A 27076-nucleotide genomic window follows, 5' to 3' on the forward strand; every position below is an offset into this window, starting at 1 on the left:
ACAGTCTTGGGCCCAGAGGGGGTGGGGTTGAGTGTGTGGGTGGAGAGTAGAACAGGCTTGGGTGGAGTGTGTGGGTGGAGAATGGGACAGGGTTGGGTAGAGTTTCGTGGAGTTTGGTAGGGGGTAGGGTAGACTTAATAGAGTTTGGTCGAGTTGGGTAGAGAGTAGGGTAGATTTGGGCAGAGTTCGGTCGGGTTTGGTAGAGTAGGGCAGATTCGTCATAGAGTTTGGTAGAAAGTAGGGCAGCCTTGGGTAGAATTTGATCGAGTTTGGTAGAGGGCAGGGTAGAGTTTGGTCGAGTTTGGTAGGGAGTAGGGTAGATTCGTAATAGAGTTGGGTAGAAATAGGGACAGACTTGGATAGAATTAGACTGGTAGATTGAGGCATACGGGAACTGACAAGGAATACAATTGATTGGATTTAGGGTGTATAATGGGTTTGACTGAGAGTAGGGTAGATTTGGGGTGGAGTTTGGTAGAGAGAAGTCAAGGAAGTAGGAGAACTGAGGAAGAACATACCCGGAAAGTATGCGTGGTGGTAAAGAACTGTGTGGAGAACAGGATAGTGATTTGGTTGAGAGTAGAGCAGGTTTGGGTTGAGTTTAGTGGAGTAATTGAGGAAGAGAATTGAAGAAAAACATGAATGGATGAGGTCTGAATGGAGATACACATGGCGATAGGTGCACGTCCTGAAAAATACATGGGTAGGGTCAGAGAGAGAACTTTAGCAACTTAATTTTTGCATATAATTTGTGTTTTTTCCTTCGTCTATTCATCTTCTGTATATTTAAAAAAAAAAAAAAAAAAAAAAAAAAAAAAAAAAAAAAAAGGAAAGAAACCAAATCCAACCCAACCCAACCCAACCCAGCCCAGCCCAGCCCAACCCGACTCACATCAACCCAACCCAACCCTAATCAAACCCACCCACCCAACCCAACCCAACCCAACCCTAATCAAACCAACCCAACCCAGCCCAACCCGACTCACACCAACCCAACCCAACCCAACCCAACCAAACCAAACCCAGCCCAACCAAACCAAACCAAACCAAACTAAACCAAACCTGCCCTCTTGTAACCTAACGTAACCCATAACCAAACCCAAAATAACCCAAATCAACCCAAGGCAACCCAAGCGAGAACGAGGCCAGAGAGATCTGAGAGGAAGGAGACGAGATCAGGGGAAACAATTGGGCTGATCTGGTCAAAATGAAACAATTTACTCCTGCCAGGGGGACGCTCTTGTTCTATTGAGGGAGGGGAGGGGAGAGGAGAGAAGAGGAGAGGAGAGGAGAGGAGAGGAGAGGAGGGGAGGGGAATGGAAGGAAGGGAAGGGAGATGGAGGAGAGGGGAGGGAGTGGGGGAGAGGGGAAGGAGTGATAGTAGAGGGATTTGGGGAGGGGAGAGGAGAGACTGAAGAGTGAGGGAGGGAGGGGGAGTGGGTGGATGAGGTTGAGAGAGAGAGAGAGAGAGAGAGAGGAGGGGGGAGGGGATGGGAATGGCATTTTAGTGGAGGTTGAAGAATGGGAGAGGAAGATGGGAAGTGAAGCAAGGAAGGAGAGGGAGAGGGGGAGGGGGAGGGGGTTGGGGGGTAAGAGTAGTTGGGGAGAGAATGGTTTAGAGAAGTTCACAAAGAGAAGGGAGAAAGAGATGGGGGGGGGGGAGTTATTGGACTTAAGGAGGAGGAAGAGGAGGAGGAAGATGGGGGAATCGAAAAGGCAGTGGAAGGAGTAGGGGGAGGATGGAGGAAGCGAAGAAGGAGTGGAAGGAGAAGGAGGAGGAAGATGGAGGAAGCAAAGAGGCAGTAGAAGGAGGAGGTGGAGGACGGAGGAAACGAAGAGGCAGTGGAAGGAGGAGGAGGTGGAAGAGGAAGGGGAAGAGAGGGGCAGTGGAATAGTGAAAGGGAGCTGAACAGGATGCGATAGGAATGTTGGCACTACTAGGAGAGTTAGAAAGAGCAGTTTACTAGTATAGACCGATGATGATGATGATGATGAATCCCCCAACTCTCTCTCTCTCTCTCTCTCTCTACCACCCCATCCTCTTCCCTTTTACCCCTTCCCTTTAGCACCCTCCTCCCCTCCCCTCCCCTTCCTCTAATTTCCTCTACTCTCTCCTCCCTCTGTGCATCCTATTCTTTCCTAACTTCTCCCCTTCTAACTTCCCTCCCCTCCCTTCTCACTTTCTCTCCCCACCTCCCTTCTCCCCTACCTTCATTTTTCTATTCCCCACTCACACCTCTCACCTTCTCTACACTTCTCCTCTCCCCTCCCCCTCCTTCCACCCTCACTTCCCACTCCTTTCCCGTCCCCTCCGCTCCCCTCACCACTTCCTCTTCCCACACAATCCATTCTCTTTCCTTCCATCTCTCCTACTTTGTTGTTTCTCTCCCCTCACCCCCTCTCCATCTCTCCTACCTTCTCATTTCTCCTCCTCACACCCATACCTTCAACCTAACCCTCACCCTATCTCCATCGCTCCTGTCTTCTAATTTCTTTCCCCCGCCACCCCTTCCTCCCTTTCTTCCCCTTCCTCCACACCTCCCGCCACCCCTTCCTCCCTTTCTTCCCCTTCCTCCACACCTCCCGCCACCCCTTCCTCCCTTTCTTCCCCTTCCTCCACACCTCCCCCCTTCCCCTTCCCATCACCCTCACCCTCCATCAAACCCCATCCTCATCTTTCCTAGCTTCTAATTTCTCTCCTCCACCACCCCTTCCCTCTCTTTCTTACTTTTTCCCCACCCCTTCCCTCTCTTTCTCTTCCCTCCCCTTCCCCCCTCCCTCTCCTACTCCTCCCTTCCCCCTCCCCCACCACCTCCCCCTCCCGCCTTCACGTTCGGATGCACTTTACATAATTGGAATAAAACAAAGCACACCTTCGTATTCATATGTCACATCCCAAGCCAAAACTCCCGACTCACTTCATTCTCAGGGCCTAAAGGAGGAGGAGGAGAAGGAGGAAAATGGTAGAGGAGAAGGTGGAGGAGGAGTAATAGGAAAGGGAGTGAAAGAAAAAAGTAGAGGAGGAGGAAAGTGAAAGAAGAAACTAAGTAGAGGAAGAGGAGGAGGAAGAGCAGAGTGAAAGAAGAAAATAAGTAGAGGAGGAGGAGGAGGAGGAGAGTGAAAGAAGGAAAAAGGTAGAGGAGGAGGAGTAAAGAAGGGAAAGAAGAAGAAGCAAGTGAAAGAAGAAGGAAGAAAGTAAAGGAGGAGGAAGAGGAGAAGATAAAGAAGAAGAAGAAAGAATGAATGAAAGAAGGAAGGAGGAAGAAAGTAGAGGAGGAGGAGGAAGTTGAAGAAAACAAGGGAACAGAGTTAAAAGGAAAAGAGAAAAGGAAAAAAAAAAAGATAAGAGGAAAGATGGAAAGGAAGAAACCCTGTCTGAAGAAGAGTTAATGGTAGACTTGGAGGGCGAGTAGACGAAAGGGGAAGAAGGTAGACGAAGAAGAGGAGGAAGAGGTAGATGGAAACGAAAAAGAAATATTACACACACACACACACACACACACACACACACACACACACACACACACACACACACACACACACACACACACACACACACACACACACACACACACACACACACACACACACACACACACACACACACACACACACACACACATTCACACCTTTGCCAATCACCATCTCACCTGGGTTCCACACCTGTACTTATTAGACACACCTTTCATTCCCCAGGCCAAGGAGAGTGTGTGCGTCTGCTTTAATTAGCGTTGATTGTGTGTGTGTGTGTGTGTGTGTGTGTGTGTGTGTGTGTGTGTGTGTGTGTGTTTTACCAAGTTGTATATACATAGTTGTGCAATGCAGATTTTTTAGCTAAGTTCGTGTTGTCCTGTCCTATTTATCTACCCTTGTGTGTGTGTTAAAAAAAAAAATAATAATAATAACAATACTCGGTTCACAGTAATAATAATAATGACAATACTCGGTTAACATTAATAATAGTAATAATAATAATAATAATAATAATATAATAATAATAATAATAATAATAATAATAATAATAATAACAACAACAACGATACTCGGTTAACAATAATAATAATAATAATAATAATAATACTCGGTTAACAGTAATCTGGCATCCTTTTGGCTGAAAATATAGAAGTAAAGTCTTAGAAGCATTGTTACCTAATGATACCTTAATTGAGAATGCGAGTCACAGCTATTCTAGATGTCGTGGGATGGTGGAGTGTTGCACCTGGGAAGTTTGGAGGGAGGGAGGTGGACCGAAAGTAAGGCGGCCAGAGGGAAGGGGATGAGTGTACGGTGCGAGTGTCAGGTGTCCAACGAGATGGCCTATGCAGGGGTGTCTTCAGAGTTGTTTATCTAAGGCTCAATGACGTAGAGGCAACATGATATGGCGTCGACAATTGAACGACAGAATTAAGGCATGGGTCAACTACAGGGTTGCTAATTGATGAAGCAGTGGGTGCGTTTAGTGACACCGTCTGGACTGGCGAACGATCAAGGACCAAACGTTGCCCTGGACTGGCGAACGAACAAGGACTACTGGTTACCCTGGACTGGCGAACAACCAAGGACCACTTTGCCCTGGACTGGCGAACGCGCAAGGACCAAACGTTGCCCTGGACTGGCGGACGCGCAAGTACCAACTGAAGTGTCCGGTAAATAGCCTGATGAACCTGAAAGGAAAAAAAAAAATTGTATTATCCAAACATGCCCTGAGATGGTGACACACGTATGATAACCCAGCTTCCGAAGTGACGCTGTGAAGTTAATATATTGATGCGCTGCCCCGGATGTGTGTGTCCCCTTGGCTATACCTGTCTTGATGCCGGAGAACGGAAGCTTGGAGGGCAGACTGCACCTGTTCCTTTTCCCACCTGCTCTACCCACTTCTGGTCACCTGCGTCATGCCTGGGGTCGTGGGGGTCGTAGGATTTGGCGTTCACTTTAACTGTCATCGTTGGAGACTTAGGAGTTGAGGCGATTACTTATTGAATGTCTTGGAGCTTCTCACTGCACCACAATACTGATGATGACGATGATGATGATGATGGGCTAGTAAGAGTGAGAATTTGTACTTGTGGAGGTAGTTGTAACGATGATGATGACGGTGATGATGATGATGATGATGATGATGATGATGATGATGGTAGTGGTGGTGGTGAGCCAGTTTGAGTAAGATGTTGGTGTAAGTAGTGAAGTGAGTGAAGTAGTGTGAGTGAGGTGTGATGAAGGCGTTGGCTACTGTTATTGCAGGGGATGGGGCAGAGGCCACGGCTTTAGATTTTAATTAATCGGTTCTGGTTTTCATAAGACGGTGAAGACGAGGAGGAGGAAGAGGAGGAGGAGGAGACGACGACGACGGTGAGTTTTGAGAGATAGAAAGTATCATATTAAGAGAGACAGCTTTATATTGTGAGACAGGGAGCCTTGTATTCGGTGATAGGAGCCTTATGTTGAGGGAGACGGGGAGCTTAATATTAGGATCGGGAGCCTTGTAGTGGGAGACAGGGAGCTCTATAATAAGGTAGGGAGTCTTGTAATGGGAGACTGGGAAATAGGAGCTGTATATTTTGAGACAGGGAGACAGAGAAAATACTGGAAGCCTTGGGAGATCACGAGCATTATTTTGGGACCCAGTCGACTTTCGTGGGATAGGGAGGGAACCGTGGGATGTTTGATAGACCAGGCAGTGGGGCCATTCAATTGTATCAGTGCCACCACATGAAGGCGTCTCTCTCCAATACCGATTCAAGAGGTCAGTGAAGAGTTTAATTTCCAACCCTGTCCATCAGCACCTGGTGATTACAAATACCTTTGTTTTTCTCCCTACAGGTACGTGGTATCCCCAGGTAGACGCACAATCAACCCTTTTCATTCAGGTAACGTAGGGATTTTTTTTTTCCCAACTATTTTGCATTATTTCACTCGTTAAACCAGGTCTATAGTAAGATAGGGAATTCTTTGTTTTTATTTTTATTTTTTTTTTTTACACGTAAAATCAAACATACAGAAAGGTAAGGAAGGTGTCGTGTATCTTTCTATTCTTTTGCTTTATTTCACCCATAAAACCTAAATTTATAGTATGGAAAAGGAAGTTATATTTTTTCCATATTTTTGCATCGTTTGGCACCTAAAAAATCATCGTAAGTTAAGAAAGGTTTTTGTTAATCTTCCAAGTGGTTTCCTTTATTTCACAAGTAAATCTCAATCTTTAGTAAGGAAAGAAAAGTTATATATAATTTTCAAGTATTTTGCAGTTTTTAACATTGACTCTAATAAGCCTTGCCCGGAGCATGGAGGTACGTGAAAATGATTAATAAGGCTTGATAGGAGTAGGAAGTACGTGGAAATAATAGGGCGAGTTGGGGAGATTAATAAGACTTGATAGGAGTAGGGAAGTACGTGGAAATACTAGGGCGAGTTGGGAAGTACGTGAAAATAGTAAGGCTTGCTAGGAGTAGGGAAGTACGTGAAAATAATCAGGCTTCCCAGGAGTAGGGAAGTACGTGTAAATATTAAGGACGCTAGGAGTGGGGAAGTACGTGAAAATAATTAAGCTTGCTAGGGATAGGGATGTAAGTGAAAATAATAAGGCTTGCTAGGAGTAGGGGAGTACGTGAAAATAGGCCTGCTAGGAGTAGGGAGGCACGGGAAAATAATAAGGCTTGCTAGGAGTAGGGAGGTACGTGAAAATAATAAGGCTTGCTAGGGTTAGGGAAGTACGTGAAAATAATAAGGCTTGCTAGGAGTAGGGACTTACGTAAAAATAATTAAAAGTGGAAATAATAAGGAATGAATTACCTCCTAAGATGAACGTAAGAAGCGATAAATCTTCCCAGCTCCATAATTAAGACAAGATGAAATACTCAAGAGAAAGGTGATAAGAAACTAATTATCCCGATGTCATTGATCCGTAAGAAGGTAAATAACCACCAATCTTGCGAAATTGAAAATAATATCGATCATGAAAAAGTTAATCGCGAAATACTCTTGCAGTCACTCAGCATGCCTAAGAAATAAAAAGAATGAGAGGAAGTAAGAATGGCTTTTAACCTTCTTCCCTTGTCAGGTTTCTCAAAGCGTTAGCAGGAAGAATCAAAACAAATTATCTTCCGTTGTCCCCCCATGTGAAAGAAGCGAAAATACTCTTACTGGTCGAAAGAAGCAAATTAAGAAGCACATAGTCTTTTCCTCTTGATAGTATTTCTCTCTTTTCTTGTGACGGTAAAGGGAGCATAATCGTCAAATCGTTTAGGTGTGTAAGAAACGTAAATGATCTTTGAGGTGGAAAGGAATGAGTGGGTTTTGCTGGTTGGCTGATCTGGGCTGTGTTATTCTGTTAGAGAGAGAGAGAGAGAGAGAGAGAGAGAGAGGGAGGGGAAGAGAGAGAGAGAGAGAGGAAGAGAGAGAGAGAGAGAGAGAGAGAGGGAGTTTGCATGTGAGAGAGAAGGAAGGTTTTGGTTAGAGGAATAAGTAGGAAGAATAGGAAGAGACTATAAGAGAGAGAGAGAGAGAGAGAGAGAGAGTGCATTCTGGACCGGGCCATGGTATTATTTGGCAGACGTCAAAAGGTAATAATGATGACCACTTAGCGCTGATGAAGCCTCTTGTTGGAGGTGAGAGAGAGAGAGAGAGAGAGGAAGAAGGAGAAGTAGTAGTAGTTTGGATGCATGTGAGGGAGAACGAAGGAAGGTCTTCGTAGAGAGATAGATAGAAAGATAGGATGAGAGATAGAGAGAGAGAGAGAAGAAGAAGAAGAAGAAGAGGAAGAAGGAGAAGAAGTAGTAGTTTGGATGCGTGTGAGGAAGAACGAAGGAAGGTTTTGGTAGAGGGATGGGTAGGATGAGAGAGAGAGAGAGAGAGAGAGAGAGAGAGAAGCTTACAGGGCAATGGATGATGGTGGTGGAGGTACAAAGACTATCATTAGTGACAAAGGGAGAAGATGGAGAGGAACAAAATATTGCTGTTGAAAAAGATAGGGATGGTAGTAGTAGTAGTAGTAGTTTTAGTAGTTGTAGTAGTAGTAATAGAAGTAGTAGTAGTAGTGGTGTTCTTGTATAGTGCTTGTAGGGATGAAGGTGTTATGGTGATGTTATGGTTGTAATGGAGGTGGTATGGTAGTAGTGGTGATGCTAGAGGTGATATGGTGGGTATGGTGGTAGCATGGATGGTGGGGGTGGTATGGAAGTGACAGTGGTGGGGATGGTATGGTGTTAAGGGGCTTTTATGGTAGTGGTATGAATGGATGTGTAGTGTAATGGAGATATTATGGTAGCGATGGAAGTGGTATGGTGGTGGTACTCATGATGGAGGTGATTTGATGGTGATGGTATGGTAGTTATGGTAATGGTTTAGGATTGGTGTTGGAAGTATGGTAGTGGTAGCGGTTGACGTAATATAAAGATGGTATTATGGTAGTTGTGGTAGCTAGGGTAATGAAGGTAGTAGTATGGAAATGTTTATAGTCATGATGGGGGTTGTAGTTATGGTAGTGGTATGGTAGTATGGGAGCGGCGTCAGTCCCCGTGTTGAGATAATAATATTGCTTTATTAATGGCCCGCTGTTTGGTGGTGGCAGGCAAAATAATAGCCTAATTAACGAGGGCAATTCGCGGTAATGACGGTAGGGTTGTGGCCGTAATGGGAGTAGTGGTGATGATGATGATGATGAACGTGTAGGGAGGGCGGAATGGGGACGTAAGGGAGCTGGCTAATTGTGGTGTTTGGGTGTGTATAGTGGTGCTGTTGTATCGATGCTTAGCTTACACACACACACACACACACACACACACACACACACACACACACACACACACACACACACACACACACACACACACACACACACACACACACACACACACACACACACACACACACACACACACACACACACACTAATCATAACACCTGTAATAATTAGGTTATAAAGGTATGTTAATTATATCAGTGTGGAAAAGTCATGAAAAGTTTAAAATTATGTCCATTTATATTACGTCTCTCGGTCTGCCTATTTGTCACTAAGAATGCCTGAATATCTATCTATCTATCTATCTATCTATCAATATATCTGTCTACGCCTGTTTATCTATCAGTTAGTCTGCTTTGTTTCTGTTTATTAGTGAACGTCCCATTTTGTGACGGGTTTGCATTATGGTATATGGGACGTGGGCAATAGTTACTGCGCAAGATTATAATCTGGCAATGCAAGTTATGAGAGAGAGAGAGAGAGAGAGAGAGAGAATCTGATGGTAAGGTAATTAACAGATGAGGGGAAAAGGCAGATAGGGGAGAGAGGAAAAAGAAAATTGGGGTAAGAGAGAAGAGAGGGAAGAAAGAAAAGAGTAAAGAGCAAGGGGGGGAAGAAGAGCAGAGAAAGGAAAAAGACCAAAGGCGAAAAAGACCAGAGAGGGGAGAGGAAAAAGAGGGAAAAAGAGTGGACAGGGGAGAGAGAAAAGGTGGATGAGGAGCAGAGAGGGGAGACAGACGGGTGAAAATGCTGGGGAGAGAGAGAGAGAGAGAGAGAGAGAACTATGACGTCTTTTTGTATAGTTTGTTCACATCAACTTGACAGAAAGTACTGTCCTTTTGCAGCGTATTTTTTGAAGCTTACTGAAGGAAAATAAGGCAATACTATGGCGCTGCGTCCTCTCCACAGCACTTCTTCGTGACTAGCACGTTTATTCCAGTGTGAATTCGTTGTTACAGCCCATGATTTAAGAGAGACGGCAGTTTTACGCCAAGTTGAAGTGAGTGGAGTAGAGTTTATTCCTGCGGCAGTAAGGTGATTTTTCTTGTCTTTTTCTACGTTTATATAATTTTTTTCATTTTATTTTTCTACTTTGGGGCGAATTTTTTGGTTTAGAGAAGTGGTTTTTGAATTTGAAGGATCAGATCAAGCCTTCATTAACTCCTTAAGACAAGAGAGTATATAGAAATCAACTGAAATCGTCTGTCCGTACACGTAAAAACAAAACAAAAGAAAACCGAAAACGAAAAAAGCGTCGTAATGAAGGGGTTAATTAATGCGCTCACCTTGCTACTTTTTTTTTTTTAATTTGACGGAACTTGGTCAGTGCCACAACTTGGATTGTAAGGCAGAACTGAGTCTCCTTGGTTACTAGTCAAATTTACCCTGCAATCTGAATACACTTGGCCCTCAGCTTATTTGAAAAGGTATTAGGGATATTTGGCAGGTGAGAAGAAAAACTTTAATGGGCTAACTTAGATAAAATTAGATTGCCCCAGGTCGAAAAGACTCTCCCATAAAAGTAAATAAATAAATAAATCCTCGGTGGGTGTTAAGAATATTGCGGAAAATAGGTCGCTGGATGGAAAGTGTTTGAGGAAGAGGAAATTGGTGGATCAAGAGAGGAGTGGATTATGATAGTTAAGAGGGAAGTAGTGGTGTTTTGTGTGTGTGTGTGTGTGTGTGTGTGTGAGAGAGAGAGAGAGAGAGAGAAAGAGAGAGAGAGGATCGAGGGTGTGTAGCAATCATCCTACGCTTGGCAGCTCCACCCTTCCTCCCTCCTATCCCAGCTCCCTCCTATCCCAGCTCCCTCCCCATCCCTCCCTCCAACCCCAGCTCCCTCCCCATCCCTCCCTCCAACTCCAGCTCCCTCCCCCTCCCTCCCTCCAACCCCACCTCCCTCCCCATCCCTCCCACTCCTCTCATTACGCCAGTGTACACAAGTTTAGAACAAAGGTAATCATCCATGGCCCTCACAAGCCCTTCTATCTCTGCTATTTTACCCATTATTTGTTTTCCCCTTTAGGGTTGGGGAAGAAATGGGGAAGAAATAGGGAAGAAATGGGGAAAAATTGGGAAGAAGTAAAGAAATGGGGAAAAATTGGAAAGAAGTAGAGAAGAAATGGGGAAGGAATGGGGAAAAATTGGGAAGAAGTAGAGAAGAAATGGGGGAAGAGGAGGGGATGTGTGGGTAAGTGGGTAACCTCAGTATTTCCCCGCCCGGTAACCCTTGCGAATTCAACAACGTACAACTTTGATAATTACTGTACCTTACCCAACCATCCATCGTTATCGTACCCCTCTCTCTCTCTCTCTCTCTCTCTCTCTCTCACACACACACACACACACACACACACACACAATTTTAAGTCCATTTAATTAAAAAGAGTTCTGGGATCTTGTTAGGCTGTAATTCTCACTCTCACTATTTATTTACCAGGTGTATAAGAACCGACTCGCTTTTTAGAGGTAAAGTGATCACATACTTTCTCCACCCCGCTCTAATGAAGTCCCGTTCTTTCCCTTGCAGTGTGTGTGTGTGTGTGTGTGTGTGTGTGTGTGTGTGTGTGTGTGTGTGTGTGTGAAAGTTAGGGTTGGGTGTTTTGATGAGACGTGTGTGTGTGTGTGTGTGTGTGTGTGTGTGTGTGTGTGTGTGAAAGTTAGGGTTGGGTGTTTTGATGAGACGTGTGTGTGTGTGTGTGTGTGTGTGTGTGTGTGTGTGAAAGTTAGGGTTGGGTGTTTTGATGAGACGTGTGTGTGTGTGTGTGTGTGTGTGTGTGTGTGTGTGTGTGTGTGTGTGTGTGTGTGTGTGTAAAAGACAGAAGACTAAAATGAGATGAGTTGATTTAACGTGTCATGTGTCTACCCTCTCATTCTGTCCCTGATCAATAACGACCCCCTCCCCCTTCATCTCCCACACCCATTTTCCTCTCTGCTTTAGGAGTCGTCTTCCTTATCTCGTTGTCTTTCCTGAACTAAAAACAAAATACCGTGGTTAAAACAAGACAAGATAGGGCAGTCTTGAAACTGAAGAATTAAATTTCAGAATACCACCACCGCAAACGCAAAGAGAAATGATTCATAGCCACACGTTGTCCAGGATCAGGTTCGTTCTGGTATTGGTCATTCCATTGTACCCCATCTATAGTCTAGGGTCCCCAGGGTAGGCCTTCTAAGTGCATAGGTGAGGATAGATGACCAGCCCTAATCACCTCCGTCTTTAGTCACCTCTTAAGGATCAAACTATTCGAAGGTCATCTTGTTCCAGCCACTAGGCCTCCAGGGGTAAGCTTAAAGGGAGTTACCACAGTGGGATCGCTCACTAGCAGAGGAATTCCCAGGGTCAGGGAAGGTCGGCAAACTGGAACATTCTAAACAACAGACACTTGGAGTAAATTTAATCAACATACAAAGGAATCACCCACTACCAGGGGAACTTCAAGGAAGGCTGTTACTCACGGTGGATCATTCACTAAGCAGCTTCCGAGTACAACCTGTGCACATACAAACGGATCACTCAAGACGAATTCCGGGTCAAGTTGGGTAAGGTCAGGTGAAGGGGATTGGCGTGTTGGTGCGACCTGTAAGATCCAGGTATATCAGGGAAGATCTCCTCAATGGCCCTGCTAATTTCCTGCCATTGGGTCGGCTGATTGCAGTGCTTGTGGCGGTGCGGGGGCGGGTGGGGGTGCCATGGGAGTTTAGACATGTGTGGGTAGGCGTTGTGTTGGTTGTGGTGGGGATGTTTGGGGGGTTGGAGGAGGTGATGGGAGAGGGGGAAATGAGAGTGGAAAGGAGTTGGGGAGGAGAGTGTCTTGTGGGGGGAGGGGATTGGGTTGGGGTGATGGAAGTTTAGATATTGAATAGGTGTTTTGTTGTTTGTGGAGAGAGAGAGAGAGAGAGAGAGAGAGAGAGAGAGGGGGGTAATGAACCAGAGTGGGTATGCTAGGAGTTTAGGCATGTGGGTAGGTGATGTGTCGGTTGTGGAAGGAGGTGATGGGAAGGGAAGTGGGGAGGCAGAGGAGTGGGGAGAGTAGTGAAACGAGGAAGGGACGGGAGATGTGTGTTGAGCGAGTTTAAACGTGGATGGGTGTTGTGTTGGTTTGTGGGAGGGGATGCAGAGGGAAGTAGGGAGGCGGGAGAGGAGTGGGGAGGAGAGAGAAATGGGGTAGGTCTGGGGGGATCGTGTGTGCCAGGAGTTTAGACATGTAGGCTGGTGTCGTGGTGGGAAGGATGGGGTGGGAGGGAAGTAGGGAGGAGGGTGTGTGGGGCTGTAGGAGGGGAGAGAGGTGGGTAGGGAAGAGAGGACAGGATTGGGGAGAAGAGAGTAGCAAGGTGGAGTGTTGGGAGTTTATACATGTGGGTAGGCGTTGTATTGGTTGTGGTGTGTATGGGGGAGCAAGTGGGCGTGCGGTAGTGGGGGAGGGGCGGGTGAGGGGAATGAGGGATGGGATGCTGTAGATGAATGGGAAATAGAGGGGTGAGGGAAAGTATGCACGGTACACGCTATGGATAACGCCGGTAGAGAGAAATTTGTCGTACCGTGGCCATCCATGATCCTCTCCGTGAGCATGACGCTGTGACGTAAATCGTCTACGATTAACATACGGTTAACGACAGTGGAGTTACGGTGGACCGACGATACACAAAGGTAACGCTAAGGAAGGCAACGGAAGAGCTCACGGTTGTCCCCGGGAAGGGTTGACGACGGAAGACGACAGTCGTGCCAAGGATGATCACGGCAAAGCTACGTCGGACTCACGGTGGACCTAACGACGTGTTGTCGAGAATGCGTTTGGCATTTTGACTGCCATGGCAGCAAGACAAATTTGCAAGATGAAAACCCATATTTTTCAGGTTCAGACAACACGCAACTAAAGTTAGAAGTTTGAACAATTTATTAAACATGCATTTCTAAAAAACTCTAATGCATTGTACAAAATCAACAGTAATTCACAATTTACATGAATTTACAATATATTTGTATTGACGACGGAAGGCCGCGGAAGACCTACGGCGGCATTATTTCACAATTTACATGTTTTTACATTTGTATTGACGTAAGACCCCAGAAAACTTATGGTTGCTTACGGTGGTCCTGCGGTAGAAAATACACCATTGCTCACAGCAGAAGATATCAGACATGTTTAACATTTCTGCGGTTGACAATGGATGATCACGGATGCCTACGGATGGCTACGGATGTCCCCGGTACCTCTCGCGGTTGACTTACTGTATACCCTGGATGACGCTGGTAGGCCTTACTGGCGTCGTCTGTAGCGTGTACCGTGTGTGTGTGAACGGAGGATGAAGATGTTGAAAATTCAAGGATCATATAGTTGGCATAGTAGACTTCGTAGCAATTCTTCCTTACCTCTGTGTTTTGCATGTTACACCTTAGCCATTTTATTGTATAAGTTACATTGTTTTAATAGCGACATTGTTTGTATTAGTACGATAGAAGAGGATATTGAGGTGTTATATGCAGAATAAATCGCTAAGGAAGACGTGTAACGAAATCTCGTAAGCTACATACAATACGACTCTAGGAAATCTTGGGAGTTGTTGTCTAAGTGATAATGTGGTAAGTTGATCGGAGGAGGGTGCAGTGAAAGGGAGGGGAAGGAAGGGAAGGGGAAGTGAGGTGAAAAAGGGAGAGAAGGGGAAGGAATGAAGTAGAAGGGAGGGGGGAGGGGAGTGGCTGGGGAAAGGAGTGGAGAAATGGGGAGAGGTTAGAGAGGACTGGTAGGAAGAGGTAGCGGCAACAGAGATGGCCGAGAAGAGAAAAGCTTAAGTGATGAGGCTGGGTGGATGAATGAGTGGGTGGATACTAGTTGATGTGGGCAGGTGTTGTGGTGATAAATGTAGGGGAAGGGAGGGAGCAAGAGAGGAATGAGGAGAGTAGGGGGAAGAGAGAGGTTAGGTAATGGTGAGGAGGAGGATGGAGTGAATAAGAAGGTTGAAGGAAGTGGGGAAGGAGGTGGAGGGGAATAACATCTTCAGTCACGCGTACAGGATGCCCATAAAGTGCCGCTGGGATTACGAAAATTTATTACGTGCCGGCGGCCTAACATTGATATGCAGCTTTTTCCTTATGAAAGAGTACCTGTTGGTTGATTTTAAAAGGTTATCTTGTAATACTGCATCCCAGTATATATGTTTAGCCTTTTACTGGTAGTACACTTTTATAAACTCAGTGGGACGTGTATATATATATATATATATATATATATATATATAACGAAAAAAGTTTGACTTTTGACCCTTGACCATAGTCGATCTTAATCTTTAGATAATCAGCAGTTACCAGCATAAAACGAATGTGTTTCTCAGTTATAGTTTTCTTATATTAGAGCCTGTACACACACACACACACACACACACACACACACACACACACACACACACACACACACACACACACACACACACACACACACACACACACACACACACACACACACACACACACACACACACACACACACACACACACACACACACACACACACACACACACACACACACACACACACACACACACACACACACACACACACACACACACACACACACACACACACACACACACACACAGTTCCTCGCACTGAAGGGGGGTTAGTGTTTACGCGGCTACATCTGATGGTTCATAAGCCAGGCCACCTTGAAAAATGTGTTTCTTTTGCGTATCTGGGAATTTAATTAACTTGTACGTACGTTCCAAGGCGGGAGTGATGAGTGGGTGCTTGTATGGCGCGGCTTACTGAGGTTTCTAATTAGGGTTTCTACTGCATTTGTGTATTTTGCTGTGTTCTTGTTTTTTTCCCCTGTTTGTGGATCTTGCCCAACGGATTTATAACGATGAGAAAAGGGACGATATTGATGGTGATGGTGGTAATGGTGGTGGTTGTGATGAACAGTGAATGTGTATATTTTTTTTTCTTTGGTTTTGTTTTCCCTGTTCTGTCTCTATCCACCTCTTCGAAATACTGTACTATGAAACAGTGTTGTGATGATGATGATGATGATAGTGATGCTCGTGATTGTGGTGATAATAATGATGATGGTCGTGTTGGTATGATGTTGACTATAACGCACTGGTGTGTGCAGCTCAATAATTGAATAAATAAAAGTCTCTCATTATCTGCTTTAAATTCCATAAATTTAAAGAGCAGATATTTAAAAGCCACACCGCTTTTTAAATGGTGTAAACAATGGGAAATAATGAATGAATCCCCCCCTCCTTTTTTTCTTAATTATATCAGTTGTTAAAACACCTGCTTGAGTGTTATATTGTTTACTCCGGTATTCGTGGAAACTCTCTCCACTAGCCCTCTGATGGTTGGAATAACTCTAGTCTTCTGTTAACCCAGAGTGGGTCATAGGAGCGTAAGCTAGTAACCTTGTCATGGTCGGAGAGTGAGTCGTAGGAACCCGTGTTTTATCGCTGCCACCATTAGGCCTTTCTACTTTGGTCAACTGTTATATTGCATTTTACATAACTTCAAATTATTTTATACCGCTGAGTGAGTCATAAGATTTATTGATTTAAACAGCTTTAATTTACGCACCTGTCTTGTGGGGCAGAAATTAAACACTTACACAGGCACAGAATAGGTCCAGGGCATGGAACACAAGATGCTGTAATTGGGAAATCACCATAATTGATATATTTCAAATACAAAGTTAACTGATAACATAAGAAGTATTACTGAAATTTTTAGGATTTTTGTATTCTGCTGCGTGATATCACTTCATTTCTAATAAGCAAAGTCTGGGTACTTATTCAGCATTTTTCTGAGGACATCATTATATGTACCGGTAATACCTGTGAAGGACGGGCCTCTGCTTTGTATATTCTTGTATTTTCACACTCCAGTGCATTATGCCATAAGATAAAGAGTCCACTGGTGATTTAGTGTCTCTATTAACACCATCGGTTTCCCTGCCAGAGATATTTATAGCCTCATGTAAGCCTATCAATTGTGACATCAAGGACTGTAATGACTTTGATGATCCATAAATATGAGGCTTCCTCCTGGATCAGAAGAGTTACGATAAGAGGATAGAATATACTCCTTTTACTTTAACTTGGCCCAGATTATTTTTCCTATAAACGGATTGACTATGTTCTTTTTACCCTAACTTGGCTCAGATTATCGTCCTTTTTCAGCAGATTTCACGTAATTCAGTGGCAGAAAAATACAATACTATGATTCTACGTCCTTTATATATACTCTTTTTACTCTGACTTGGCCCAGATTATCGTCTTTTTGCAGCTCATTTCACGTAGCTCAATGGCAGAAAAAGGCAATACTGTGACTCTACATCCTTTACATGCCACTTCTTCGTGACAGGCATGAAACATCATAGTCTGGTGCCAATATATACTTCAGCGTTCATAATCGAGAGGCTGCAATTTTAGGCCAAGTTAATGTGAAAGGAGCATAGTGTCTGTTTTGCTAGTTCGTTTTTTTTAATTATTATTATTTTTTTTCTTTTAGGAAGGTTCGATGGTACTCCATTTACATACAAGCTGTTAATTGATATAAAAATGATAGTCGGCTGTCTCTTTCCGGGTCTGATATAAGAATGATAGTCTGCTTTCTCTTCCGGGTTTATCATCGTGGGAGTGATAGGCCAGTTTTCTTGAAGGGAAGAGGTGTTAGGGGGCTTCCTTATCTGACGAGAATACGGGTCATTAATTCTTCAGTGATCGATGCAACCCATTATTATTGTTATTATTATTACTGCTATTATTATTATTATTATTATTATTGTTGTTGTTGTTGTAATTTTTTTATTATTATCATCATCATTATTATTCAGTTCAGACTGATTCATAGGAGTCTGGCAATGTTAACTAGGCCACTACGGTACTATTATTATTATTATTATTATTATTATTATTATTATTATTTTCGTTCTTGCCGACTAGACGATTTCATTCAGCGTGGAAGAAACGACTTGTAGTGAAGGGATTTTAAATTTCTCTCTCTCTCTCTCTCTCTCTCTCACACACACACACACACACACACACACACACACACACACACACACACACACACACACACACACACACACTAACTTGGCCGAAAATCATCTCTCCATCTTGAATGCAGAGATGTAACAATAGATTAACCCTTAAGTATAGTGCTAGTCAGGAAGAAGTGCGCTGGAACGGATGTAGAGCCGTAGCAATGTCCTTTTCTGCCACTGAGCTACAGGGGAATAAGGACGAAAATCTCGGCCAAGTTAATGTGAAAATACTATAGTTATTTCCGTATATCCTTATTCTCTTTTTAACCTCTTCTGTTCGGTGACATTTTTTCTTTTCCTTTTTCAGTTTTCTTAGTCTCTTTAATTTCTTCAGTTTGGTGATATATATTTTTTTTCTATCTTTCTCGTAGTTTTTATTTTTTTTATTTATTTTTTTTTTTTTGCGACTTTCGGCTTTCTTTAATTTAGGGGAAACGTTTGAACGAGAGGTTAGTCAGTGTTTATATACCCCTTCCATAGGAGGATTGGCCCATTTTTGCTGTGTTCTGCTTTGCTGTGCTGTTTTTGGCGTGGTGACGTGTGCTGCTGTGTGTTTTGATGCGTTGTGCTGTGTTAAGGTGTGGTGACGCGTGTTAATGGTGTGCTGTGTTGTAATGGTATGACGTCTTGAGGGATTTTTTTTTTTTTATGCGAGGAAGAAGGAACCAAAGGCCACGAGCCCCCAAACTGTTCCTTCCAAGAGAAAAACAAGATACAAGAGTGAGCCAAATTCAATATCCGATCATTTCGAGATGCTTGGACACACTGCGTTTGAAAGACTGGAGATCATAGAAGGCAGGAACTACAGACAGAGGGAGACAGTTCCAGAGTTGACCTGTTGCATAAATGAAGGACTGGGAGTAACGGTTAACTCTTGCATTAGAGAGTTGGACAGAAAAGGGATGAGAGTTTGTTGCTAGACGGGTGCTACGCGCCCGTCGTAGAGGTGGAGGAATGCAAGCAGACAGTTCAGAGGAGCAGTGACCATTGAAGTAGCGATAGAAAAGAGATAAAGATGCAGCAGTGCGGCGAAGAGACAAGGTTGAAGGGAGCCAGTAAGAGGAGGAGAGTTAATGAGACGAAAAGCCTTTGACTCCTCCCTGTTGAGAAGAGCTGTATGTGGGGAGCCTCCCCACACATGAGAGTTCGTGGTTTTATTGTGTGCTATGTTGCCTGAAGATGTGTTGTGTTATCTCGTCGTGTGTTGTGCTGTGATGTGGTACCGGATGTACTTTATCTTCTGTTATGGTGTGTCAGGATGTGTTGTCTAATGGTAGTGTATTGCTTTGTGGTGGGTTATGGTGTGGTATGATGTGTTTTGTGTCATGTTGTGGTGTGTAACGTTAGGATATCATGTTATTTTGTGTGTGTGTGTGTGTGTGTGTGTGTGTGTGTGTGTGTGTGATACCAGTATAAAGCGCAACAAAAAATGTATCAGAAGGAACACAACTGTCTGTCGTTTAGGGAGGAATGAAACAAGGGAAGGCAGGGCACAATGCAGGCAGACTGTCGGCAAAGTATTGCTCATAACTGTACAAATAGAAATGGTCCATATTATCTCAAGCTGTCCATCCCATCACATAAGGGGCTTTAGACTCTCATGGCAAGCTTGGTGGATCGTACACTTAGTTATCCAGCGCATTCTGGCACTTATTTTTTCAGCAGTATATTGGCGATTTTTTATTTTTTATTTTTAGTAGTATTTTGGCGAATTTTGAGACGTCACTTGAGTAACAACCATTTCTCTTCCATAAGCTTTTCAGAGTTGTGCGCAAATCCACTGAAACTTTAATAATAAGAGAGGTAACCCAGCCTTGGTAATGAGGTCAGCGCTGTTTGTCTAATTTACGCAGGAGAGTGGCGAATTTTGTGAAAGGCACTCAACACATCACTTTTCCATTAGATTATTTTTTTATGCAGGAAAGAAGGAACCAAAGGCCAGGAGCCAGCTAGATGTTCCCTCCAAGAAATACAACAAAAACAAGATAACCGAGAGCTGAATTCAAGATCCGTTCATTTCGAGATGCCTGGACACACTGCGTTTGGAAGACTGGAGATCATAGGCAGTAGGAAATACAAACAAGTCAACGTTTACTTGCCTCAGAAATAACAGATTAGATGTTGTTTGGTATTCGATTTGGCGGTCTCTTTTTTTTTTTTTTTTTTTTTCCAAATATGTGATGGCGATTTTTTTCCAGTAGTGTCTTAAGGTCTATTACTTTTTTTCTTAAGCTTTCCAGCGATGTCCGTAGATTTGCGTAACTTTAGTCGTGTCTGAAATAACAGGTTTGGTGTTGCTTGGTGCTTAGTCTTTTTTTTTTTTTTTTCAACAATCTGGTGGCTTTTTGATGCACGTAACACTTTTTTTTTTTTTTTTAAGTTTTCTGCGATTTATGTACTGTATATCCGCTGTAGCTTTAATATCTCAGAAAAAGTTTTGCTGCTGTTTGGTAGTTAATTGGATTTTTCTTTTTCCTTTTTTTTTCTTTTTTTTTTTTTAGCAATATGGAGGTGAATTTTTGCGAAATCACTCAAGTAGCGCCCATTTTAGCTCCCATCCATAAATTTTCCAACGATGTGCGCTGATCCGCTGTAGCCTTAGTTCGTTCCAGATTGTTTAGTTCTCACTTTGGCGATTTTTGGCGTTTTTTTTTTTTTTTTAATATGTTGGCGAATTTTGAGAAGTCACTTAAAGTAACACCCATTACTTTTTCATAAGCTTTCGAGAGACGTGCTTAAATTTGCAGTAGCTCAAATAGTCTCCAGAATAACACGGTGTTGGTGCAGTGCGTGCTATAGGAGAAATCAGTCCAACTAAAGTGTTCTCGCTCGCTTCGCCCACTCCAGCAATAATGTGATGTGTTATGTTGCTTGTGTTATGTAGTGAATGATGTGATATATTCTGAATGTAATGCTGTGTTGTGTTTTAATGTGTGATGCTATGTTATGTGATGCGCTGTGTTGTCTGTGTTAACATGGTGTGTTTGTATGTGATATGTGTCGTTGTGTTATGATCCAGTATTCACATGTGTTCTCCCAGGATGGTGTTCTGTGTTATGCTAGGGTGTGTTATGTGTTGTGTCTTGTCCTGCGATGATGATTTTTTTTAGTACCGTATGGTATATTATGTTGTGGTGTTATGGTGTGGTAGTATGTATGCTGTGTTGTGTCTTATTGATGGGCTGTGTGATGTGCTTTGTTGTGGTGTTATGGCGTGAAATACTGTGTTACGTTATATTGACGGGCTGTGTGATAAGTTTTTCTGTCGTATGTTGTGTTCTGGTGTGCGATGTTGTGGTGTTTTGTGGCATGTGATGTGTTATGCTGTGGTGTGTTATTTTGTGTGCGTGTTGCGGTATATGATGTTGTAGTGATCTGCCATTTTTTGTTACGGTTTGTTGTGTTCTAGTGTGTTATTTGGTGTTATTTCCCTGTTCGTCTGAGCGTCCGTGTGTTTCCCCAGGGCGATGTTCTGTTGTGGTGTGTTGTGTTATATTTTGGAGTGTTGCTATGTTATTATTTGTGTTATCTGTGTGTTATTATTTGTTATTTTTTGTGTTTTACTGTGGTGCGTTATGTTGTGTTGCTTTGTGATGTGGTGTGCAGTGTGTTGTGTTGTGTTGCAGTGCTGTATGTATTCTGTTATGTGTTATGTTGTGGTGCTATGACGTGTTATGAGGTGTGGTGTATATATATCGCCAGGGTGGTGGTGTATGGTGTGCTGTGTTGTGTTATGTTGTGATGTGTTGTGGTGTTTTGATGTTTGTTTTGTGTGTATTCTGGTGTGCTGTGTGTTATATATCGGTGTCTTATTTTGTGGCGTGTTATACTGTGTTATGTTTTGTGTAACTATGTGTCGCGTCGTGTTACGGTGTTTGCTATGCTCTGATATGTTGCGATGTGTTTGTGGTACGGTATATCGCAATGCTATGCTTTTGTAGTGTCTTGTGTTATGCTTCGGTGTTATGGTGATATGCCGGTATGTTTATTGGTGTATTATATGATGTGTTATGGTGTTATATCGTGTTAAGGAGTGACCTGTATTATGTTGTGTGTTACGCACCAGGGTGATGCATTATGGTGTTATGTTCTGTGTTATATCATGATCTGTTGTGGTGTGTGACTTTTGGTATATGATAGAATTTGTGATTTTGTGTGTGTGTGTGTGTGTGTGTGTGTGTGTGTGTGTGTGTGTGTGTGTGTGTGTTGTAAGATGTATTAATATTGTGGTACAATATGTGTTGTGGTGTGTGCTGTGTTTTGATGTGATCTTTTGCTGTGTGTTATGTTGTAGGCTATGGTGTGTGTATGATGTGGTGTAGTGTGCTGTGTTGGTGTGATGTGTTTTTTGATGTGTTATAGCATGATGTTATGGTGTTGTGTATTGTTATATGGTGTGTTGTATGTGACGTGTTGCGATGTGTTGGTGATGTTTTGTGTAAAAAGGTGTTACATATGGTGTGTTACGCTGGCCTGGTCTGAACGAAATGGTATGGTGTTATATGTTGTGCTATGTCGTGATTTGTTGTGTTAGGTTATCGTTATGGCGTGTTAGGTGATGTGTGGTTGTTATACAGTGATATATCGTCACGTGGTGTTACGTGTTATGTTTGATGATTTTGCCCTGGTGTTATGTGATGGTGTTGCGTTGTGTTATTTAGTGTATAAGATCACGCGTTTGGGTGTGTTGGTTTGTATTGCAGTGAGTGTAGTGTTTACGATTATATGTGGGTGTGTTATGTGGTGTTATGTTGTGCTACCATGGCGGTTGCGAACTGGATATTGCGGTGCTGTGTTATATTTAGGTATGTGTTATGGTGTATTTGACGTGTTATGTGTTTGAGTACCATGTTATACCTGGTGTGCTATGGTGTGTTGTGTCTGCGGTGTAATGTGTTATATTGTGATACCATGATGTGCTGTGTGTTACGGTGTTTAATTCAGTTTGGATGTGTTATGTGTTGTGATACCACGATGTGCTGTGTTATGGTGTTATGCTCAGTTTGAATGTGTCATGTTTTGTGTATGTTGCATCGTTGTTTTTGTAAGGGTGTTGTGTGCTCTGTTCAGGTATTATGGTGTGTTATGTGGTAAGCTGTTATGATGTGATAGATTGGGCAGGTTAAGTATTGTTGTGTTATGGTGATGTGTTAGGTGTGGGTGCATTATATATTGGTGTGTTATGCTGAGATGTGTTATGTTCTGTCGTGCTATGGCGGGGTGTGTTATGTTCTGACGTGTTCTGCTGGGGTGTGTTATGTTCTGGCGTGTTCTGCTGGGGCGTGTTATGTTCTGGCGTGTTCTGCTGGGGTGTGTTATGTTCTGGCTTGTTATGCTGGGGTGTGTTATGTTCTGGCGTGTTATGCTGGGGTATGTTATGTTCTGACGTGTAATGCTGGGGAGTATTGGGTTCTGACATGTTATGCCGGGGTATGTTATGTTCTGACGTGTTATGCTGGGGTGTGTTGTTTTCTGACGTTATGCTGGGGTGTGTTATGTTCTGTGTTATGTTGTACCGTGTTATGTTCTGGCAGGGTTGGAGCGTACCCGTGTCCCTAAGAATGGTGTGATGTGGTGTGCTGTTTTGTTGTGATGTGCAGTGTTATATCCTGTATTACGATGTGATAGGTTTGGGTGTGTTGTGTATTGTGCTGGTCTGGGGTGTGTTTTGTAGTGCTGTGTTAGGCGCTGGCCAGGTCGGAGCGTGCACATTGTGTCCCCAAGAATGGTGTGATGTGGTGTTGTCATGGTGTTCTGTCCTGTATTACGTGTTAGGTTTGGGTGTTCTGTGTAGCGTTGTGTTGTGCCGGGGTGTGTTATTTTCTGTTATGTAGCGCCGTGTTATGTTCTGGCGGGGTCGGAGCGTGCACATGTGTCCCTAAGGATGGTGTGGTGTGGTGTGGTGGTGTGGTGGGAGGAGGGGCAGCGAGAGGAATCAATACATCCTCGTGTTATCCCAAGCCTCTCTGGCCTCTCCTCATGCTCACACCTTTCCCCGCCCTCACCATCATGTGCGCAAACAAACACACAGTTGCCTTAATTGCCGTGATCACTTATTCTGACACGCGCCACTCACCGCGCGAGCTCTGCGCGTGCTGATCTGCGCGGCCACTCATCGAGCATCCACACGTGCTCTCCCACTCAATGAGCTTAAAGGCCCCGCACCGAGCGTAACCTTCTGGCATTGGGATGCTGATTAAAAACACCTTATTAACGCTCAAACGTGTTATATTTGAGATATTTTAACAGTGCAGGCTGGTCCACATGTGTGTCTGCACCAACATCCCAAGACTAGGCGATTGATTTTCCGGAGAGGGGCTGCCCCATGAAATTGCTAAAGTAAATTCCTGGAGCTGGCATCCCGGCACTGAGACTGATTGCCTGTGAGTACAGCTGTCTGAAGAATGGCCAGTCCATTTGCAGACACCGGGGAGGGAGCACGTACGCCTCTCCGCTCCGGCTTTGGCAACTTTGCTCTTAGTACGTTGTGGACTTAGTGTTCTAGCGCTACTCTGCCAGTGTGGTCGTGTACGTGGGCTTACTAGAGTGGTGTTAGTGCTTCGCCAGTGAGGAAGCGCTTGGGCACCCCTCGCGCCTGAAAGTTTTAAGCATTATTTTCTTGATATTTTTTTCATATTTTTGGTTATTTCATCCTGGAGATCTGACTTGGAATTTGACGAATCCACTAGGACAGTATAAGGAAGTGAAGGCAAAGTGGGTGAGTGTGAGAGGAGAGGGAGGGAAGGACGCCCAAACCATCTCCAGGATGCTGCTCTCAGTCATCTTTAAGGATTACTAAAAAGGACAAGGCACCAGGACCCTCCAGCCCACGTTCAGAACTACTGGCAAGGTAAGAGGAGCTTCGTATGTAGCCTGTACAGCGTTGTAGCGGCCTCTGTATAACGTAGGAAGATGCTGTGAGCGAGGGGGTTGCGATGATGTCTGTGTATGCAAAGGGGAAGTGCGTTTATGTGACTTTTACGAACGATTCCCTACCCCGCGTTGGTTGGTTCAAGTCGGGAGGGGGGAAATGTTTCTGAAAACGTAATCCACGCTTCTTTCTCGCGCAGTATCGTTAGCGTGTGCGATTTTGAGGATGCAATTACATCCGAATTACCGGAATCGTGGCATATTTTCTTTTTCTAGTTTCGCATTTGCCTAGGCTCCGAATGACTCTATTTCCTCTAATGACTATGTGGCTTGCGAGATGTGGTTTTGATTTTCATACTATTACGAAAATTAGACGTACGAATTTTGGATAATGAGTGAAACTGAGTAGGGATTGTATTTTGAGGTGTTTGGAAGATTTTTGTTGGAAATCTGGAAAGTTGGTTATATTATGTTACTTGAAAATGTTGCTGATTATTGTATGGTGGTAGGTCAGTATTGATAACACTGAGGGCAGAAAGTGTATTGGGGGTGTTAGAAAGTGTTCGTGATTTTCTGATGTGTAAAATTGTGTGTGGAATGTATTTTGGTGCGACTGAAGGTGCCTGTCATTTCCGGCATTGTGGTAAAACAGGTAAATACGTAAAACCGGGCTCAGATGGTGTTCTAAAGGTCTTATAATGTGTAAATGTAGATGAGGTTGGTATATGCGGTGTTGTAAAGTTCCTGCTATTGGGCATGGTGTTAACAAGTATATGAACTGGAAATGAAGCGTGAATGGTATATCTAATTCTTAAATATTTGTGTAAGGCGGAGTGAGGAGGATGTTCTGAGGGATTTAAAAGTGTTCCCTCTGACTGGTATTGTGTTAAACGAGTGTGAATTGAAAAGGGAAAGCGTATGATGGTTTGTGGTTCTGGTTATTGCTGGAAAACGAAGAGGAATGGCCTTTCTGGTATAAAAATACTGAGTAAAACGGAGAGAGGGGAGATGGTATTTTGCGGCGTTAGAAAGTGCTGTGCTTAAAGTCTCCCCAAGTCTCAAAGGAAATTATACTGGGCCGGGGAATGGGAGCGTTATCCAATTTCATACTTGATCGAATTTATGCAACGAATCGAGTTTGGCCAAGTTTAATCAGCGGTTATTGGCCATTAACGTTATGAAAAGAAAGGGAAAAAAGGGGGGACTTTAATTCAGAGATGAGATGATGATGGAGAGACGGGTGTTGTGGTGGTAATTGCGGTAGAGGTGTTGTGGTGCTGGTGGTGTTAGGGGAACTTCAGAGGTGAGAACAGACGGGTGTTGTGGTGCTAAGTGTAGTGGTGATGATGGTGATGGTGTGTTGGTTGATGTAGGGAGATTAGTTAAGAGATGTGGAGACTGGTATTGTGGTGTGGTGGTGAAGGAGACGTGTTGTGGTGGTGGTGGTAGGATATACGATGAAAGAACCGCCATCAGCAGCGGTTGAAGATTTAAGATGATTAGTTGGATGGGGTTCGCTTAAGTTAGGAGTGACTAGAGTGGGTGTGAATCATGAGGTGGGGGGAGTGAAGGAGGGAGGACACATAGATCACACCCACCCACCAGTCACCCAATTTATTTCCCCCAATTTATTTTCCATATATTTTTTGAGGTGGGGGGAGAGGGGAGGTGGACAATATTTTTCTGGGCGAGAACAAATCCAAAGGGGGAGGAAATTAGATGCCGCATCAAGTCCGCTCCCACGTTGCGGCCGGGGGTCCAAAATTTCCACTCTGCTTCGCCGCTTTTCTCTTGCGTTCGTGGTGTGTGTGAGAGGGGCGGGTGAGAGGGAGAGGGAGGGAGAGTTAGCAGACCGCACCACCTGATTGGAATTAACCGTGTGTTGGATGTTGATTAGGACTGGCTGAGCTGGATGAGGCGCACGAGTAAGGTTGTCAAGTGAAATAGGGAGAGCTAGTCGACACACGAAGCCCTGTCCCCCCCAGCCCTCTGAAACTCCCTACACAAGCCATCACAACTCTCTCTCTCTCTCTCTCTCTCTCCCCTCGAGAAGTAATGGAAACTCATCCATTGTGTTTCGTTTCCAATTTCAGTCCGAGGGAAGGTTCATTTTTGAGTTGGAATGCAGCTACGCGGAAGACTTGGGAAAATCAAATTGAGTTTTCACCTTTCGTTGTTGCCATTGGTGCCGGAGAGAGAGAGAGAGAGAGAGAGAGTTTTCGTGACGGGGCCTTAATGTCCTTACTGTTTATTCCGACAGATTATTCCTTTGATGCCGCGCTTTTTCCAATCCCCTTCATCGAAAACGTAATTAACATCGGACAACGGACGGGGGGACGGCCGACCGACTGCGTTACCTGTCATTAGCGCCGCGGACGTTGTTAGGTAACGCCACGGGGGGGTTCAGTTGGGAGTAACGAAGGCGGA

At 44.0% G+C, this 27076-nt stretch overlaps 1 protein-coding gene across 1 annotated transcript in view; it reads left to right on the forward strand.

The window, feature by feature from the left end:
• The first annotated feature begins 24262 nt into the window (after nt 1-24262).
• Nucleotides 24263-27076, forward strand: part of LOC145415306 (LIM domain only protein 3-like) — a 416801-nt gene continuing 413987 nt past the window's right edge. Inside the window, exon 1 of the mRNA XM_080284577.1 lies at nt 24263-24629. The gene's annotated coding sequence lies outside the window, so the exon portion shown is untranslated. The remainder of the gene's footprint in view (nt 24630-27076) is intronic.

The sequence above is a fragment of the Coenobita brevimanus genome, chromosome 102, assembly GCF_032717465.1.
Source record: "Coenobita brevimanus isolate Jiangsu-jjx chromosome 102, ASM3271746v2, whole genome shotgun sequence".
In the NCBI taxonomy this organism is placed as follows: domain Eukaryota; kingdom Metazoa; phylum Arthropoda; class Malacostraca; order Decapoda; family Coenobitidae; genus Coenobita; species Coenobita brevimanus.